The following is an 18,868-nucleotide window of genomic DNA, read 5'->3' on the forward strand; positions in this document are numbered from 1 at the left end:
GCTTGAGGCCGTACAGAGCCTTTTTGAGTTTATAAACGTGGTTTAGGAATTTAGGATCCTCAAACCCTGGAGGTTGATTAACATAAACTTCCTCGTTTATAACTCCATTAAGGAATGCACTCTTAACATCCATTTGAAACAGTTTAAAGTTCATGTAAGATGCATATGCACATAAAATCCTAATAGCCTCTAGCCTTGCCACTGGGGCAAAGGTCTCACCGTAGTCAATACCTTCTTGCTGACTGTAGCCCTGAGCTACAAGCCTTGCTTTGTTCCTGACTACGTTTCCTTGCTCATCCAGCTTGTTGCGGAAGACCCATCTTGTTCCAATGGTCTTCTGACTCCTTGGATGTGGCACTAGCTCCCATACATCGTTTCTTCTGAATTGGTCAAGTTCCTCTTGCATTGCGCTCATCCAGAATTCATCTTCCTCAGCATCAGCGAAGTTCTTCGGTTCCTGAACTGAGACGAAGGCTACATTGCTGAGGTACCTCCTGAGTTGGTTTCTTGTCATCAGGGTATTCTCAGCGGCATCAAGGATTGCACTCTCTGAGTGCCCTCTTGGAATCCTTATCTCTTTGGGTAGATTGATGTCTTGTGTTGTATGTGTTTCAACAATCTCTGCAGGTGAAGACTGGTCAGTGAAAACAATATTTGGTTCACTTTTACCTTTGGTCAGCCCTTGAGGGAATGACTCAGCGGCTATATCTTGATCAGCGGGTGCTGAGTGTGGATCATCCTCGGTCAGCGGCAGATATCTTCCTGCAGGGTTAGTTTCGTCGAACTCAACATGTACTGACTCTTCTAAAACTTGAGTTCGTTTATTGAAAACTCTGTATGCTTTGCTGTTTGTTGAGTAGCCTAAAAAGATAGCTTCATCATCTTTTGAGTCAAACTTAGCTAGGCTATCCTTAGTGTTTAAAATAAAACATTTACAGCCAAAGACACGAAAGTATCCAATGTTGGGCTTTCGTCCTTTCCAAAGCTCGTAGGGGATTTTCTTTAGTATAGGTCTAACAAGAGCCCTATTAAGAATATAACACGCTGTGTTAACAGCTTCTCCCCAAAAATACTTTGGAAGCCTATGCTCACTCAGCATTGTCCTGGCTATTTCAACCAGTGTTCTGTTCTTCCTTTCAACAACCCCATTTTGTTGAGGCGTTCTAGGAGCAGAAAAGTTATGGTCAATGCCGCTGGCTTCACAAAATTTAACAAACTGTTGGTTTTTGAATTCTCCACCATTATCACTTCGGATGTGAGCTAGTTTTAGGTCTTTATCATTTTCAAGTTTTCTAACCAAATTTGAAAATGTCTCAAAGGTCTCATCCTTGCTACTCAGCAAGATGACCCAAGTGTACCGAGAGAAGTCATCTATAATGACCAAGGAAAATCTTCTTCCACCCAGACTCAGCGGCTGGACTAGACCGAAGAGATCCAAGTGTAGTAATTCTAACGGACGCTTAGTTGAGACAATGTTTTTGCTATGAAAAGATTGTTTGGTTTGTTTTCCAGCTTGGCAAGCGTGGCATAATTGATCTTTTTCAAATCTAAGTTCAGGCAGTCCCTCAATCAATTGCTTTCTTGCTAATTTGGCCAGGAGGTCCATGCTTACATGACCAAGTCTCATGTGCCATAGCCAGGAATTTTCTTCCTTTGAAACTAAGCATACAGTTTTTGAAAACTTTTTCTCTAAGTCTAGCATAAAGACATTATCAATCCGAGGGGCAGTTAAAATTAACTCATTTGTTTTTCCCTCGTATATTTTACATCCAGTAGCATCAAATATAACTTTTCTCCCATTGTCACATAGCTGAGCTACGCTGAGTAAGTTATATTTGAGTCCGCTGACTAGGGAGACTGACTCAATAGTAGGATTACCTCCGATGGTTCCTGACCCTACTATCTTACCCTTTTTGTTGTCTCCAAAACTTACGCTTCCTCCTCGTTTACGCTCAAACGTGATGAACTGAGTTTCATCACCAGTCATGTGCCTCGAGCATGCGCTGTCAATATACCACATCTTTGACTTCTCAGCACACCTCAGGCTTACCTGCATTGTAACTAGTTACTTTTAGGTACCCAATTCTTTTTGGGTCCTTGCTTGTTAGGTTCAACAAGTAAAGCATCATATTTTATTTTATGGCGGCATACTTGGACAGTATGGCCATTCTTTCCACAGAAGTCACAGCTGACCTTCCGTTTAGGATTTTTCACTGACTGGTCAGCACCCCAGTGCTGAGCGTGCCAGCACACCTTTGTGGTGTGTCCTTTCTTCCCACAGAAGTCACACTGGACATTCCGCTGGGGATTCCATCTCTGCTGACCAGTACTTCGGTACTGAGCATTCAGAGGAATATTTCTTTTGTTTTGAACCTTGAGTTGGTTCTGGATATTTGTGATGTCCTTTCTCAGTTTCTTTGAATCTGATTGGACTTCAGAGACCGACTTATGTATGATTTCCATATTATCATGCAAAGTTGAGTTGTCCTGAAGAAGGAATCTGAGGTCACTTAGCTTGACCTCTTCAACCTCGTCACAGCGCCTGCTGAGTGCTCTAATTTTCTTATTACACTTTTTGACAAGTGTATAGAGGTCACTCAAGGCATTACCCATTTCGTTTCTGAGCTGGGAAAGTGATATTACCTCATTTGATTGCTCCTCATCATCAGATGCAATGGAGGGGTCAGCATGCTTAGAGACGCACGGCTCAGCAAGTTCGTCAGCCATGAAGCATATCTTCGCTGACTCGGTGGCCTCAGCTTCTGTTAATGAAGACTCATCATTGTCGCTCCATGTAGCCACCATTGCCTTTTTGCCGTTCTTCTTATCTTTCCTCAGCGTGGGACAGCTTGACTTGATATGGCCAGTTTGATGACATTCAAAGCATGTAATGGGCTTTGAGTTGTCTTTCTTGTATTTGCTGTCGCTGGACTCAGCTTTATACTTATCAAACTTTCTATAAGGCTTCTTAGAATATTTGTCATTCTTCCTGAACAGCCTTTTCATCTTCCTTGTGAACATAGCCATCTCCTCATCATCTGTTGAGCTCCCATCAGTGGAGTCAGCTTTCATGACAAGAGATTTCTGCTTCTTGTCTTCAGACTTTTCCTTCACCTCGAAGTTTTTCATTGATATCTCATGGGTCAGCAACGAGCCGATGAGTTCGTCATATTTGTAGGTGGTTAAGTCCTGAGCTTCCTCAACAGCGATCTTCTTTGCTTGCTAGTCTTTAAGAAGACTCCTGAGTATCTTTTTGACTTGTTCTTCCTCAGTGAAGATCTTCCCAAGTCTCTTGAGCTCATTGATGATGTTGGTAAACCTTACATTCATGTCAGATATACCCTCATCATTGTTCATTTCGAACAGCTCGTACAGTCTCATCTGCTGGTTCACCTTGGACTCCTTTACTTTATTGGTTCCTTCGTAGGTGACCTCCAGCTTCTTCCAGATCTCTTGCGCCGACTCACAACCTGAGATTTTATTATATTCTGCAGCATCGAGCGCACAGTGAAGCATATTTATAGCCGAAGTATGATTTTGTAGCTTCTTAAGATCATCCTCTGTCCATTTGGCCTCAGCTTTAACAACTGTTTGGCCAGCCACAACTTCGATAGGTACAAATGGACCTTGGACTATGGATAGCCAGGCACTCATATTTGTAGCCTGAATGAAATTTTTCATCCTATTCTTCCAGAAGGTGTAGTTAGACCCGAAGAATAGGGGAGGCCGAGTAATGGACAGCCCCTCAGGTAAGATCTGAGTTGTTTGGTTTCCTGGGAGAAACCGAGTGCTGTTTTCGCCCATAGTGGGGATCAGCTCAAGGTGGTTAAACCTTTTACAGTGAGCTTTTAAGCTCTGATACCACTTGTTGGTCCCTTATAACGTTACAAGTATAGTTCCAAGGGGGGGTTAGGAACTATTTAAAAATTTTAAGCTGGGGCAGACTTATTTTTCGTGAGAAAAAGGTTTAGACAGCGGCGCTGAGTGAATAGCAAGATACTGGCTTAATCAACTAGTGACTAGGTCAGTTTCTTTACTTGAGTCAAGAGATAGCACTTAGAGTCTATTCCTGAGCTCGGATATTCAACGCGCACAACTCAGCTTGACCTCTTTACTTGGTCAGTTTTTTTTAAGCAAGCAATAAATATATAAAGGAGTTAAAGGTTAGAAATATGTTACTCAGCAGATTTATCCAGGTTCGACCTCCAAGCCTACGTCCTGTCCCCGAAACACGTTCCAAGATTTCGAATTCTCTACTGAGCTCTTTAACAGTAGAGCATCAAACCTTTTACAATCTTAGCAACTGAGTATAACAAGAGTACCTTCCTCTATACCTCTACTCAATCCTAATCTCTCGTTGAGTACTATAACCGAGTACTCAGCCTCTCCTTTCTAATCTCTAGAAATGATAAGTGTTTGTCCTAAACAATGATTGCTAAGACACCTTAGATGATTGAATAATCACTCTAGACTTTTACACAAAAGATATGAAATTTATTGTAAGATTGCTTTGCTTTTGCTTGCAGAACTTTGCGTAGAAATTTGGTCAGCGTAATGGCTTGATCAAGTTCTATGTTGAATGAAGCAACTGAAGGGCTCTATTTATAGAGACGTCTGAGGTGTCGGTCATTTCGAATTTCGAAATAACCGTTGGAGGGAAACGGCTTCCTGTCGTTGTCATCCTGACTTGCTCAGAACTCTCGGCCAATCAGATTTGAGTATCTTCTGTCATCGGTCACCTTTTGGTCAGCTCGGCAGAGTGTCTCTCCATTTATGATAATGTCAACTAGACATCATACTGTGTCTTCTGAACTTTACCCAAAATGGAAATACTTTGTCTGGAAGTTGTTCTTAGCCAGCTGCTGTCTTGTACTGTTTGTCGAATCAACTCAGCAGCTTCGTCCCGAAGTTGTTCCTCGAAGGTCTTCTAGATCCTTCTTCCGCTGAGCTGCGTTTTGTACATAACGACAGCGTTTTAACATACGCGGACCGAGTTGCCTTAAACTGTTTGACTTGGGCTTTGACTTCCGTATTAGGCTTGAGCCTTTTAATCTTGTGTCTTATAAACAATTTAACTCAACATTGAACAAACACATTAGTAGAATAAATCAAAGCATTTAAACTTAGTGTGTTTAGGATATATTTTAATTACACTTAAACAATTTTGTCAAATCAAAATTATGTGGAAAGGTGTTTCAACAATGCCACCCTACGCGGGGCGTATGACACATATCGGAAATGATTGGCCTAATCCTGAAAGTCAGACTGCACTGTCTCCCTGAGTCAACTCTTCGTATGAGGGGCGTATAACCATACACGCGAGGCGTACCAGGCGATTCTTCAATGATAAAACTCATAGACTCTTTTACGCGGGGCGTACTTCAGCTACGCACGGCGTAAAAGTTCCAATTCAAGCAATAAAACTCCAGAGACTCAAACACGCGGGGCGTACCTTAGCTACGCAGGGCGTGCTTGAGACAACAAGACACGAAATTGGTCCACATGCAGGAGATTTCTGACGGAATGGGCATTTACGCGGGGCGTATCATGGGATTTCTGCACCAAATCATGTTGCTCCATACTTGTACTTTGTGAAATTACAACATTGCCATTGCTTGATGTCTATAAATAGGAAGCTCTTGTACTTCATTTGAGACCAACCAAGAAACAATTACACATTAGAGAGCAAACTATACTTGTTTTGATTATTGTTGTAGGATAGATTCAGTTTTTGTAGCTAAACTCTCCACCTCGAGAGCTTGTTCGGTTGTTCCGGCATTCCATCGAAGCTCTGCTCCACCATTCGTCACCAAGCTCGAGAGTTCCACCTCCACGACCTAGGAGACGGCTTTGAGTCCGGTTAGCTAGTTTCAAGGGCGGATTCTCCCCTTTTACATGCTAATTAGCTTGTACTCTTCCTATGTACTAGGCTTGGTTGTATTCCATTTATATACATTTCATATTTATAATTTCATGATTTATAATCTCTATTTCTCTTTACGTGTTAGTGTTTGCTACTTGTTTTGATATTGATAATTGATTATTGTGTAGGAGAACGCGATTTCCGACGCCATTCGGGCTATCTTTAGGGAGTTATATAGGTGTTGCCCTACCGGAAGTGACAAATCGGAAACCGTAGGAATTGACAAACCACGAAACTTACGGGCCCTAGTTTCTAATTCCCCCGCATTAGACACGCCTTGACTAGGAATCACGTAGTCTAAGTGCTTCACGGGTCGGTCCTACTACACTTAGTCATCTTTGCAAGAGTAAATTATTATCCGTATACATTTAGAGTCGTTATTTATCGTGGTTATAACTTATCATAATTCATCCCACTTCATAGGGTTTTAGCTACATAAATCTGTGTCGCCAATAGTTAGGAATAGTGTGTAGTTGTGTCTTACTTTACCCCAAAGTAATCGTCGCTTAAATAACATACGAAACCGAGTCGTCTAATACTTGTAATTATAAATCCCGTGGATTCGATACCCGGTCTTAACCGGATTATTACTTGATACGACGGGGTACACTTGCCCCTAAGTAGTCGTAGCGTCTAGTAGAGTTAAGAGTAATTTATAAAGATCACATCCATAGATTTAGAGTCCGCACTCACAATATATATATTCCGTCGTAAGAAACTCTACCACTAGGCGTCGCGCTATCACTTTCCCACGTCCATGAAGCATGCTCCCTGATCCAAAACTGCTCCTCAACTATTTTCCCACGTTAAAACAAAGTTGCTCCTTGATTACTTTTTCAACAATCTCTTGCCAGCTTCCCATCCTATGAGAAATTCGACTATGGTCCCGGTCCATTGGTCCTTACCAATAGAAACGTGATAATTGTGCACTTTCTTTTCTTCCACCAATTATCTCCCAATGAGGTAGCATGATTCTCTTTTTTTCAATGGTTAGGTCCATTGCACCCGGTCCACCGTAGAAGTTGTCCCATCCCATCCCACTGCAACTCATATCTCATATTTACATAATTACTTAATTAATTACAAATTCGAGCCAGAATATTTGATAATTTACTAATTCGGCCCAAACCTCTACATGTTACGTAATTTAGACCAAATTGAGAGTAATTAATTAATTAATTAATTATATATTCGAGCCAAATCTCTACATGTTACACGATTTTTGGTCGAAAAAAGTAATTAAATTATGAAATCGTCTCACATAAAAATAAGAGTGTAACACATTCCTCTCATCAAACAACACTAACTAAAGTATTAGAGAGTTCGAATACCCGAAACCAAACCCGACTCTCATATTTTTGTTTTGTAGGTAGAATTTAGAAAGGAATACCATAACTACCCCTTTGTTGACATCAATATCAAACTCTAAATACATTAATTATATATTAAAAAATCAGAATTTAATATTTAAGCTTAAAAAGAAAGACTAAGTACCGTTTATTATCAATAATAATAAAAGATTAGAAATAATTAGAACCACAAACTTATTAATTAGTTAGGGGACATGTAGAGAAGTGATGATAATGAAATCACTTAATTTTTATTTTCCTTAATAGTTACTTATAATATGTTCATATCAAATTATCAACACTGTTCAAGAAAAGACTTTCTTTCTAATAAATATATATGAAAATAAATTAATAATTTAATTAAAAGAAAAACAATGAGAAAGACATGGGTCTAATACAAAAATATATTGATTAGTTTGACTAAAATTTGTCTTTGGTTACTTAATTTGCAAGAATTTTATACTATTTTTGTACGGATACACGTAGCATAGTTAACATCACCAAATCCAATTGGTTGTTGGTTAACAATAAATTCTTGATGATATCATCTCTATGGAATTTTTACATTATATAACACATAAAATTCAATATAATCATGCATTCAAGAAAATAACTAATATTCATTATAAAGAACAAGAAAATAAAACAATTTAACTCATAAATCATAAATAAAAATATTTCTTTATTATCTATGAAATTATTTAATTCAAAAAATTTAATCGAATAGATAAAATTCAAATTTATTATTATTAACAGGACCCCGAATACGCATTGAGTTTAAAATGTATATAACACATGTTCATTTAATCGTGTCTTGAAATTCTATTAATACATGAGATTGTGAGAATTTCTCGATCATTAGGTTTAAGAGGGTCTGATTGTTATGTGATTAGGAAGAATATTAATTGTATTGTGTAAATTTTCTTTGATTATGGTTGAGATTAAACACACGTATAAATAGGATACAAGAGAGGTTCCCACAAAAATTCTCCCAACAAAATGGATCAACCCGCCTTTCACCTTAGCCCAATGCTTTTGGTAAAAAATAGCCGGAATACCATCGAACCCGACTGCTTTAGTCGCGCCTATACCAAAGAAAGCTTAACATCCCGGCCCGTGACTAAACTTTATTGATTAAAATTTCAAAACTAGATAAATTGATTGATTCACGTTTTAATATAAGTTCGAAAGTATGTAGTATTAGAAACAAATATACAAGTAAGAATAAATATTATCACTATATATATATAGTTTCAAACCTAAGTGAAACGATGTCCTTAGGTGGAGAAATTTTAGGGTACTCCTAGAGTAATATTCTCAACCTATGAATTCACGACGCATGCATCTATAATTTTTCTGTTCCTCAATTGTATTCATATGGTGGGATTCAAAATGATTTTTACTGGTCGGTAGTATTATTCCGGAGTACTGTAAAATTTCTCAGGTAGGTTATATACAATGAGTTTATTTATTTATTTATTTTTAAGAAATATATACAATGAGTTTATTGGAGTCAAATTATACAAGATGAAAGTACTAAAATAATTAGAACTTATATTGTACTGTGTACAGCTGTTAACAGCTGTAACTTCTAGCCTAATTACTATAAAAGGCTTACCTCTAGTTATTTGTTACTTTACCTTTTGATATAATAAAATACATACAGTACTTTTCTCTTCCTTTATCGATACATAGGGTGCTCACATGGTATCAGAGCATGGTAAGGAAACAGAGGAAGAAACGCAGATCCAAATCTAAATCTGCCTATGAAATAGAAGAAGATTCAGAGAATCAATCTGATCAATACGAAGATACAACAAACGAGATTCAAGAGGAGCAATCCGATCAATACGAAGATACAACAAACGAGGTTCCAAATCCAGCGACAGAAGAAACATCAGATTCAATTTCTGATCCAGATCTGAATATGAATCGAGGAAACAATTCTTGTGGAAATAACGATAATCCAGGAGCAGTATTAGTAAGTACCTTACTCACTAATGGAAATTATTTCACCTGGAGTCATGCGATGGAAAGAGCATTGACAGTAAAAAAGAAATTGAAATTCATTCATTCCGATGATCCACCGCCGCCTAAGAATACTACAGCATATAATGACTGGAAAGAGGTTGATTGTTTGGTGATTGCCTGGATTCTCAACTCAATTCACAAGGAATTTTCAGAGTCCTTCGTGTTTGCTGCTTCAGCTAGATCCTTATGGAGAGAACTTGAGCAACGGTTCGGGGAAAACAATTCACCAATGCTGTTTCGTCTCAAACGACTAATCAGTAACACCAGTCAAGGTAATCAAACTGTCTTTGCTTATTTTACAGTGTTAAAAAAGCTATGGGATGAGATGTGTTTATTACGACCATTACCTGAATGTCAATGTGGAGCTGTAAAAAATTGTGACTGTAATGCTTTTCAAAGAACTCGTGATATGCAAGAAGAAGACATGCTTATGCAATTTCTTACTGGATTACATGAAGGTTATGAACATGTTATTAATCAAATTCTTCTAATGGAACCTCTTCCTAACGTGAACAAAGCATTTTCTATGATATTGAAAATTGAGAAGCAAAAAGAGATCATTGTGGATCAGGGACTTAAAATTGCAAATTATTCCATGCACAAGATGAATACAGCCAATACTGAGAAAAATAGGCATGTTGAATCAGAGAATAAGGAAGCAAAGCATTGCAATTACTGTCATAAGGATGGACATGTGAGAGCAGAATGTTTTAAGCTCATAGGCTATCCAGAGTGGTTTACAGATCCAAAGAGAGGAAAAGGTAGAGGCAGAGGTGGTGGTGGTGGTCGGTCCAATTCTAATCAGAATAAATCAGTTTCTCGAGCTCACATGGCTGTCAATGAACCAAGGCAAACACCACTAGACAATGAATCAGATGATAGAGGAGAAGTTGAAGAAAATGACACAAAATCTATGAATCATATGATTCAGGAGGTTTATAGAATGTTGAAGGGCAAGAACCAGCAGGCACCGAGTTCTTCATCTTCTAGTGGTGATTTCTCAGCTTTCGCAGGTTTTTCTGGCTTTGCTGGTAATGTCTATACTAAACCTTTCTCACCTCATAAATATTCTGCTTGTTGGATAATTGACAGTGGAGCAACTAGCCATATGTGTTCCAATCTATCATTATTCAAAAGTTATACTGTAAGCAAAGGTAAAAGACCTGTGATCATGCCAGATGGAAATTCACAAAATGTTGAACACATAGGAGAAGTTGAATTATCAGCAAACTTGCTTTTGACAGATGTCCTACATTTGTCTTCCTTCAAATACAATCTATTATCTGTAGGACAGTTGCTACAACAACTAAAAATAGTTGTGATTTTCTTTCCGGATCATTGTTGTTTGCAGGATCTGAGTACACATGAGGTTATTGCAGTAGGCTGGATTTCAGAAGGACTATACAAACTTGATGCCAGATCATTCACGGCTTCAGTTCTGAAGAATGTGATGAAGAATAAACAAAACTTCAGTTTGTTTTCTTTAACTCCATATAAGAGTTTGGATTTGTGGCATTTAAAATTAGGACATGCTTCAGATGAGACTTTGAATCATATTCCTGATATTTCTGTCGATAATAAAGATGTTGTTTGTGAATTTTGTCCAAGAGCAAAGCAACATAGAATTCCTTTTCCACTTAGTTCTATTACCACAAGTCAAAAGCTACAATTGTTGCATCTTGATGTCTGGGGTCCTTACAGTGTGGCGTCAAGTACAGGTGCTAGATATTTTTTAACCATCGTAGATGACTATACTAGAGCTACATGGTTAATTTTGTTACAACAAAAATCACAGGTGTTTAAAGCAATTGAGGTGTTTATCACTATGGCAGAAAAGCAGTTTGATACATCTGTGAAACAGGTTAGAAGTGATAATGGGACAGAATTTGTCAATGCTCAGTGCAAAAATTATTTTCAGGCCAAGGGTATAATACATCAAAAGACTTGCACATATACCCCTCAGCAAAATGGGATTGTCGAGAGGAAACATAGACAATTACTCAATATTGCTCGTGCTTTATTATTCCAGTCTGGTCTATCAGTTCAATATTGGGGAGAAGCAGTCTTGTTAGCTGCTACTATAAACAATGTTTTACCTACTAGGATTTTACATTGGAAAACACCTTTTGAACTCTTACACAATAAACTTCCAACTTATGCCAACTTTCATACCTTTGGTTGTTTGTGTTTCTATACTGATGTTACACCAAATAAAGGGAAGTTTGAACCTAGGGGTCATCCAGCTATTTTTATGGGTTTTGGAGTTGGTCAAAAAGGCTACAAAATTTTGGATGTACAAACAAAAAAATTGTTGGTTTCAAGGGATGTGATTTTCAAGGATAATATTTTTCCTATTCTTAAAACCAATGGTCATTTACCAGACCTTGATGAATTACACCAGCAACAAAAGACAAATTCTACCCACTTTTAAATACATCCATAATTTCTAAACCACAAACACAAAACCCATCTTTTTCCACTCAAACCCAAAACCTTGAACACTCCAATAGAACTTCTCAACGTGTTGTTAAAAAACCCAGTTGGTTGAAAGATTTTGTGTGCTCAACTCAAACATCTACACTTACCTCCGACAACATAATTGCTTTAGCTGCTTTTTCTAAAGATCATTTGCAATTTATATCTAATATTTCAGCAGTTAAGGAGCCAAAGAATTATGATGAAGCTGTTAAAGATCCACGTTGGGTGGATGCCATGGAGAAAGAGTTAAAGGCATTGGAGGAAAATCAGACTTGGAAGTTCGTTTCTTTGCTGCAAGGAAAGAAATGCATAAATTCTAGATGGATTTTTAAAGTAAAATTCAAGCCTAATGGGGAGGTTGAAAGATTCAAAGCCAGATTAGTGGCTAAGGGCTATAATCAGACCCAAGGTATTGATTACCATGAGTCTTTTAGTCCTGTGGCTAAAAACGTTACAGTCAGAATGCTTTTGACTATTGCTTCAGCCAAACAATGTCCTCTACATCAGGTGGATGTAAATAATGCTTATTTACATGGTTCTTTGGAAGAAGATTTGTATTTGAAACCGCCTGAAGGTTATACAAAATGTCCCCCGGGAAGAGTTTGCTAGCTTGTTAAATCGCTCTATGGCCTAAAACAAGCGTGACGTCAATGGCATAAGGAGATTTCAAGTAAGTTGCTTGAATTTGGTTTTAGAAGGTCTTGCCATGATCATTGTTTTTTTTATTAAGGATGGTGCTAATGGAATTTCTACTTTTCTAGTGATATATGTTGATGACATATTAATTAGCAGTCCTATTGAGCAGAATATTACTGATGTTAAAGTTTTTCTCCATCAATTATTCACAATTAAAGACTTGGGACATGTGAAGTATTTTTTAGGAATTGAAGTTGCTAGATCTGAGTTAGGCATGGTTCTGTCTCAAGCCAAGTATATTTCAGACATTTTAATTGATGCTGGAATGAAAGATACCAACTCAGTATCCAGTCCTATGTCCCATGGAATAGTATTAACTGATGATGGAGAACCTTTAGCGAAACCAGAAATTTACAGACGTATTGTTGGTCGGTTGTTGTATTTGGGTTTTACACGGCCAGACATTACTTATGCTAGCCAACAATTGAGTCAATTCATGCAAGCACCAGCTACACATCATTTGCAGGCTGCGATACATGTGTTGAGGTATCTAAAGGGTACGATTCACTATGGCTTATTTTATCCAGTTCAAAATGATGATCAGTTACAAATCTCTGCTTTTTGCGATGCGGATTGGGGAGCTTGTAGGAACACAAGAAGATCATTAACAGGGTATTGTGTCCTTTTGGGAAAGTCACTTGTGTCATGGAAAACGAAGAAACAGAGTGTAGCGAGTCGGTCTTCCGCAGAGGCTGAATATAGAAGTATGGCACAAGCTAGTTGCGAAGTTAAATGGGTAAATTACTTATTAGAAGAATTTGGAGTTCAGTGCATAAAGCCTATTCCTTTGATGTGTGACAATGAGGCTGCTATAGCTATTGCCAAAATCCTGTTTTTCATGAAAAAATCAAGCATGTGGAGATTGATTGTCATGTTGTGAGAGATTTTATTACTTCAGGATTTCTTTTCACTCCACATGTTTCATCAAAGGACCAAATTGCAGATTTATTAACGAAGGCTTTAAGTCATCAATCAATGCTACCTGCCATGAATAAAATGGGAGTTGTTGAGGTTAAGAGTATTTCATCTTGAGGAGGGAGTATTGGAGTCAAATTATACAAGATGAAAGTACTAAAATAATTAGAACTTATATTGTACTGTGTACGGCTGTAACTTCTAGCCTAATTACTATAAAAGGTTTACCTCTAGTTATTTGTTACTTTACCTTTTGATATAATAAAATACATACAGTACTTTTCTCTTCCTTTATCGATACATGGGGTGCTCACAGAGTTTAATTCTATTTATGTCCAAAGCATGAATGTCACTATAAATGGATCCACTTTGTCTCCAACTACAACATCATTAATATAATATATAGTAGTAATTAATTTAAAAGTTGTCTGAAAATGATTTTGTTATGTGATTATGCCAAATACGTATAGTTTATATTGTATGGAATACGTACATAAAGAGCCATATTTTAATATATATATATATATATATATATATATATATATATATATAGAGGCGTGTTAAAGAAACAAAAGGCATTATATTCATGGATTAGTTAGAACATACATGATTAAAACAAGAATTAGGTATCCTATTTTATATGGTCTTCATTAATACACATGTTGTTCTAAACGTAGATGAATATATATAAATAAAGGGAAAATCTGACACTAACGTTTTCATATTTAACTCTAACGTACGGGATGGTCTATATTTAACTCTAACAATTTTAAACAAGATTAATTTTAACATTATGTTACAAAAAAATTTAAAAGGCTGGGTTGATTGTTATTTAAATGTCATAACGGATATTCTAAACATCAATTACGTTTAAGATATTTAATTGTCACTGACACAATTACAAAAAAACCTACTAAATTGCTGATAATTAAGGCTCACATATAAGTTTACTGTGTCACTAACACAATTTTTTTTGTCAATGTGTCAACAATATTTACTGTGTTACTAATATAATTACAAATAACCAAGAAAAATTATACAAAATTGTTTCAGTTTATCGACAATCTTATTTGGAATGTATGATCTGACAGTTAAATAACAATCAAATAAATCTTTTCAAATTTTCGGCAACGTACGCCTAAAATTATCTTGCTTGGAATTGTTAAAGCTAAATTTACATCATTTCATATGTTAGGGCTAAATCTGCACTTTTTCAACAACGTTAGAGAAAAAATGGATATATTAATGCAAATTAAAGTGCAAAGCTGGACAAATAAAATCTGGTGGTCTATCCGACCATTCCACAAGTCCTAACTTAGAATAGACCATTCTAGCTAATTCGTGAGCAACACCATTTGTAAAACGACCAACAAACTTGACACTAACATCATTAAAAGAATAAAGTAAAGATTTACAATCCTTTAAAATAAGGTCATATGCTAACAAAAAATGAGATTGTCTAAGATGCTCAACCGCTATTGATACATCATTCTCGACCAAATAATTATCCAAACCATAAATTTTTAGCCAATTAAGAGTCTCTCTAATCCTCACGGCCTTTCCATCTCTAGCAAAATGATTACCCAACAATAACTTCGAAAAAGCTCTACAGAAAGCATAGTTATTATCACACAACACAATCCTCAAACCAAGTAAACTTGATTATGGAATAATCGATGCGTCAATGTTAAGTTTTAGGAACATCGCATGAGACTTAGCCCAACGCAAAACATAATTAGACCTGTAAGTAACCAATGTTGACATAAATTATAAGATTTGAGCCGAACGTCTTGCCACTCCTTCATATCCAAACCAATAAGACATGACATAATATCTGTAAATTCCTAAAGTCTTTTCAAACAAAACCATTTCTTATCAACCAAATGTCTAACATGGTCCAGTCACAAAATTGATCAAAATTTAAGAAAGAAAAAATGTAACACATCTATAAAAGAAACTAACTGCATTCTTATCCAATTTAAGTTATATATTTTCATAATTTTAACTACTTAAAACTCTTATTATTTTAATGATAACTCAAATATTTAATTTTTTCGGAAAAAAAAAACACAAATATTTTAATTTTTATATGTAACCTATATTTTTATGTATTTTCATAAGTTAATGTTTTAGTTTAATTGGTTAGGAACTCTTTGACTAAGTAATCAAGGATTTGGGTTATCACAACTTCATTTGTTGATTTAATTTCAACACATGGTATAATGGACTTATGTTGTACAAACTTCAAACCTAGTGGGCATTTATATACGATACTAATATAAAAACTATTATTGTACCTTACCAGTTTAAAAAAAAATTCAATTGGTTCCTTAACATGATATCAGAACCTCCTAAACCAAGTGGTCCAACGTTTGAATCCCAACAACTTCATTAATTGGTGAAATTAAAAACAAATAGTAAGATGTACACCCCTTCAAATCTGAGGGCATTTACGTGCAGAGTTGTGGCATAAATTAATAGAAAAGACATTTTGTTGATAATGTGTTATCAAATAAGGAAGACTATATGAAATAGAATAAGAAAAATGGGAAAAATTTTAATTTTATAAATTAATATAAAAGACATTGTGTTGATAATGTGTTATCAAATAAGGAAGACTATATGAAATAGAATAAGAAAAATGGGAAAAATTTTAATTTTATAAATTAATATGAAAGACATTGTGTTGATAATGTGTTATCAAATAAGGAAGACCATATGAAATAGAATAAGAAAAATGGGGAAAATTTTAATTTTATATGTAACTTATCTAACCATATCCCTATAAATATAGGGATCTTCCATGCAATATATATAAGTTGAGAATAAGAGAAACACACATATTTTCTGTCAATTGCTCTTAATCCATTTTATATATCATATATAATATAAATAATATTATAAGGTGATGTGAAAAAATACAAGGAGAAACCTTTATAGGTGACTTTTTCTAAAATAAAAAAATGATCAAATAAGGGGTCGGAACTAACGACCTCCTGTGATGTCTAAGTTATATGAGTTTTCGAGGAAGGAGTTGAAAAATAGTAGAATTCTAGGATTTTTGTGATGATATACTTTTAGCTACGCAACACCTTTTCCATTTATAGACAACAATCATGATAGTTTGAAATTTATGTGTCTTAGTAGAGATTGAGAATACGTGTAAAGACGTCAATGGACGATATCCTCTGATGGGCCTGGTGAGACTAAGCAAATAAAGTTGGCATCCCATAATAATTGGTGTGAACATAAGGATGGATGTCTAACGAACACGAAATCTCTTCCTATTAGTCCACATAATAAGGGCAGTTATGTTTCTTGATGTGGCACGCTTATTGACCCACGTAACTAACATGATTATTTACATGTTATCATTAAACACCAATCTTTTTAACCTTTCATTTTTTATAGCTTCTTCGATTTTTTAGTTCGAGATATCGAGCACTCTTTATATAAATACTCTCACAATTAAAGCTTGTTCATACGTTAGGGCTCGTAGACGGAAAATACTCATAGAATTCCATCTTTAAAGAGTGTAGTCCTCTTATCCACCATCATATGCTTAAATTTTTATTAACATAGAGTTATGATTTGAGCATGTGAGTTTTAGTGGAAGAGTTTTAACTATTTAATATCTAAGTGAGAATGAATTAAATAATTAATTAAGTCTAACAGTATATATTAAGAAACTTAAGTGTAACTATGATAGAGAGATAGAGAGGTTTTTCTGTTGATTGATGTAAATAATCTACCATAAATGATGTGAAAATAAAGAAGTGACTTTTGCTTGGATGGATAGCAATCTAATAAAACTTTGAAAGTAATGTACAAATCATTTTTAAAAAAGACCTCTAGAATATATCATTTAAAAGTGGGAATCATTTTTTTTATTTTATTTTTATTATACTTAGCTTTAAGGAGGAGCAAATATTGGGCCTACTCCAAATTGGGATTTATTTTAATTTTATAATAAGCAAAGATTACTATAATAAAATATGGGACTTTGCCTTTAAAAGCATGGTTGGTTGAGTTATTAATCATCGATGGCTTTTCTCTACCTTATAACCTATTTGCTTCATTGTGGACCTCATTCCTTTGTTTCTCTTAATTTAACATACATTTTTATTAATGATGGCTTTTTACCCCACCATGAAATCTTCTTATGGACTTGTTATCAAGGTTTTGATGTTTTGACATAATTCAATTATTTACCTATTGATATCATGCAAACGAAATCACATAGATGACGTCATTATCACCCTCTTTAGGATGAAAGGCCGTATAATGTCTAAAGCAAAGCCCAAGCCTGACAATAAACACCCTAGCCTCATCTATTTAAAGCCCGCGACCAACACGCTTAGATTTGGGTCTGATCATATGATAAACTTCCAGAATCCTATGTGATAAGATTCCTTCTAGGATTCGAACTTCTTGAAGGACTAGGAATCCTTTGCTTATAAGAAGTCCTAAGGAGGTGACAACCTTAAACCTAATCAAACACTATAAATATACAGATATAAACACATGGTTCGGTATGTTAACTACTATCTCTAAAACATATTCTTACTCTCTAATTAGGTCCTAAATCGCAAACTGACTTGCGCATCGGAGCGGGTTTTCCGGACTCTGATCCCGTCTGACCTGCGTATTGTTTTGTAGGTTCATTACAGCGTCAGATCATCATCTCGACTTTGACATGTAAGCCAGATCAGGTAACAAGTTATCATTGGTGCGGTGAGTGTGGATTCCAGTTATCCACGATCTATTAGAATATTCAGCGATGACTTAATCCAATCGCGTTCATTTAGAGATTCACCGAAACAACAATTAAGAAGTCAATCAACATGCAAAACTCTAGCCCCAATTAGATCCTCAATACCAACTTCCAGCAGAAGAAGTATCCCCAGAGGTTCACCTATAACCTAGTGGCCATGCAAAAGGAGATGGATGATGTAAAAGCAACGCATTAATTAGAGATGGCTGATCTCCGACGACAGTTATGAAAAGCGAAAGAGGGTGAATCAGAAAAGCTCGTCCAGGTGGAAGAATCCACTAAGGAGTCTACTAGGACCCTTAGGGCGTATTCCCAAAGCCCGTCTCCTGAGAGAAGGTAATCTCGATCAAAAAGCCTACTAAGGCATCATACGAAGGAAACAGACCCTAGGGCCAAAGGAAAATACCGATCTCGTGGGCAAAGTCAATGTATTTCCCCATTAGAGCCTCCGAGCAACCACCACAAGAAGTCAGAGCCTGAAAAGACGAAGGTAAAAGATGATACACCACTCAGCAAAGAGGACATATTGGAGCTCCTAAAAAAGAATACCCCGTGTAAATCTGACTCTCGGGTTGGATATTCTGATTTGGCAGAGAAAAATACACCTTTGTCTAAAGAGATCCAACGACAGCCGATGCCTTGAGGATTTTAAGTTCTAACCTTCAGTCTGTATAGTGGAGTGGGAGACCATGTCACCCATGT

This window comes from Euphorbia lathyris, chromosome 1, assembly GCF_963576675.1.
Source record: "Euphorbia lathyris chromosome 1, ddEupLath1.1, whole genome shotgun sequence".
NCBI lineage: Eukaryota > Viridiplantae > Streptophyta > Magnoliopsida > Malpighiales > Euphorbiaceae > Euphorbia > Euphorbia lathyris.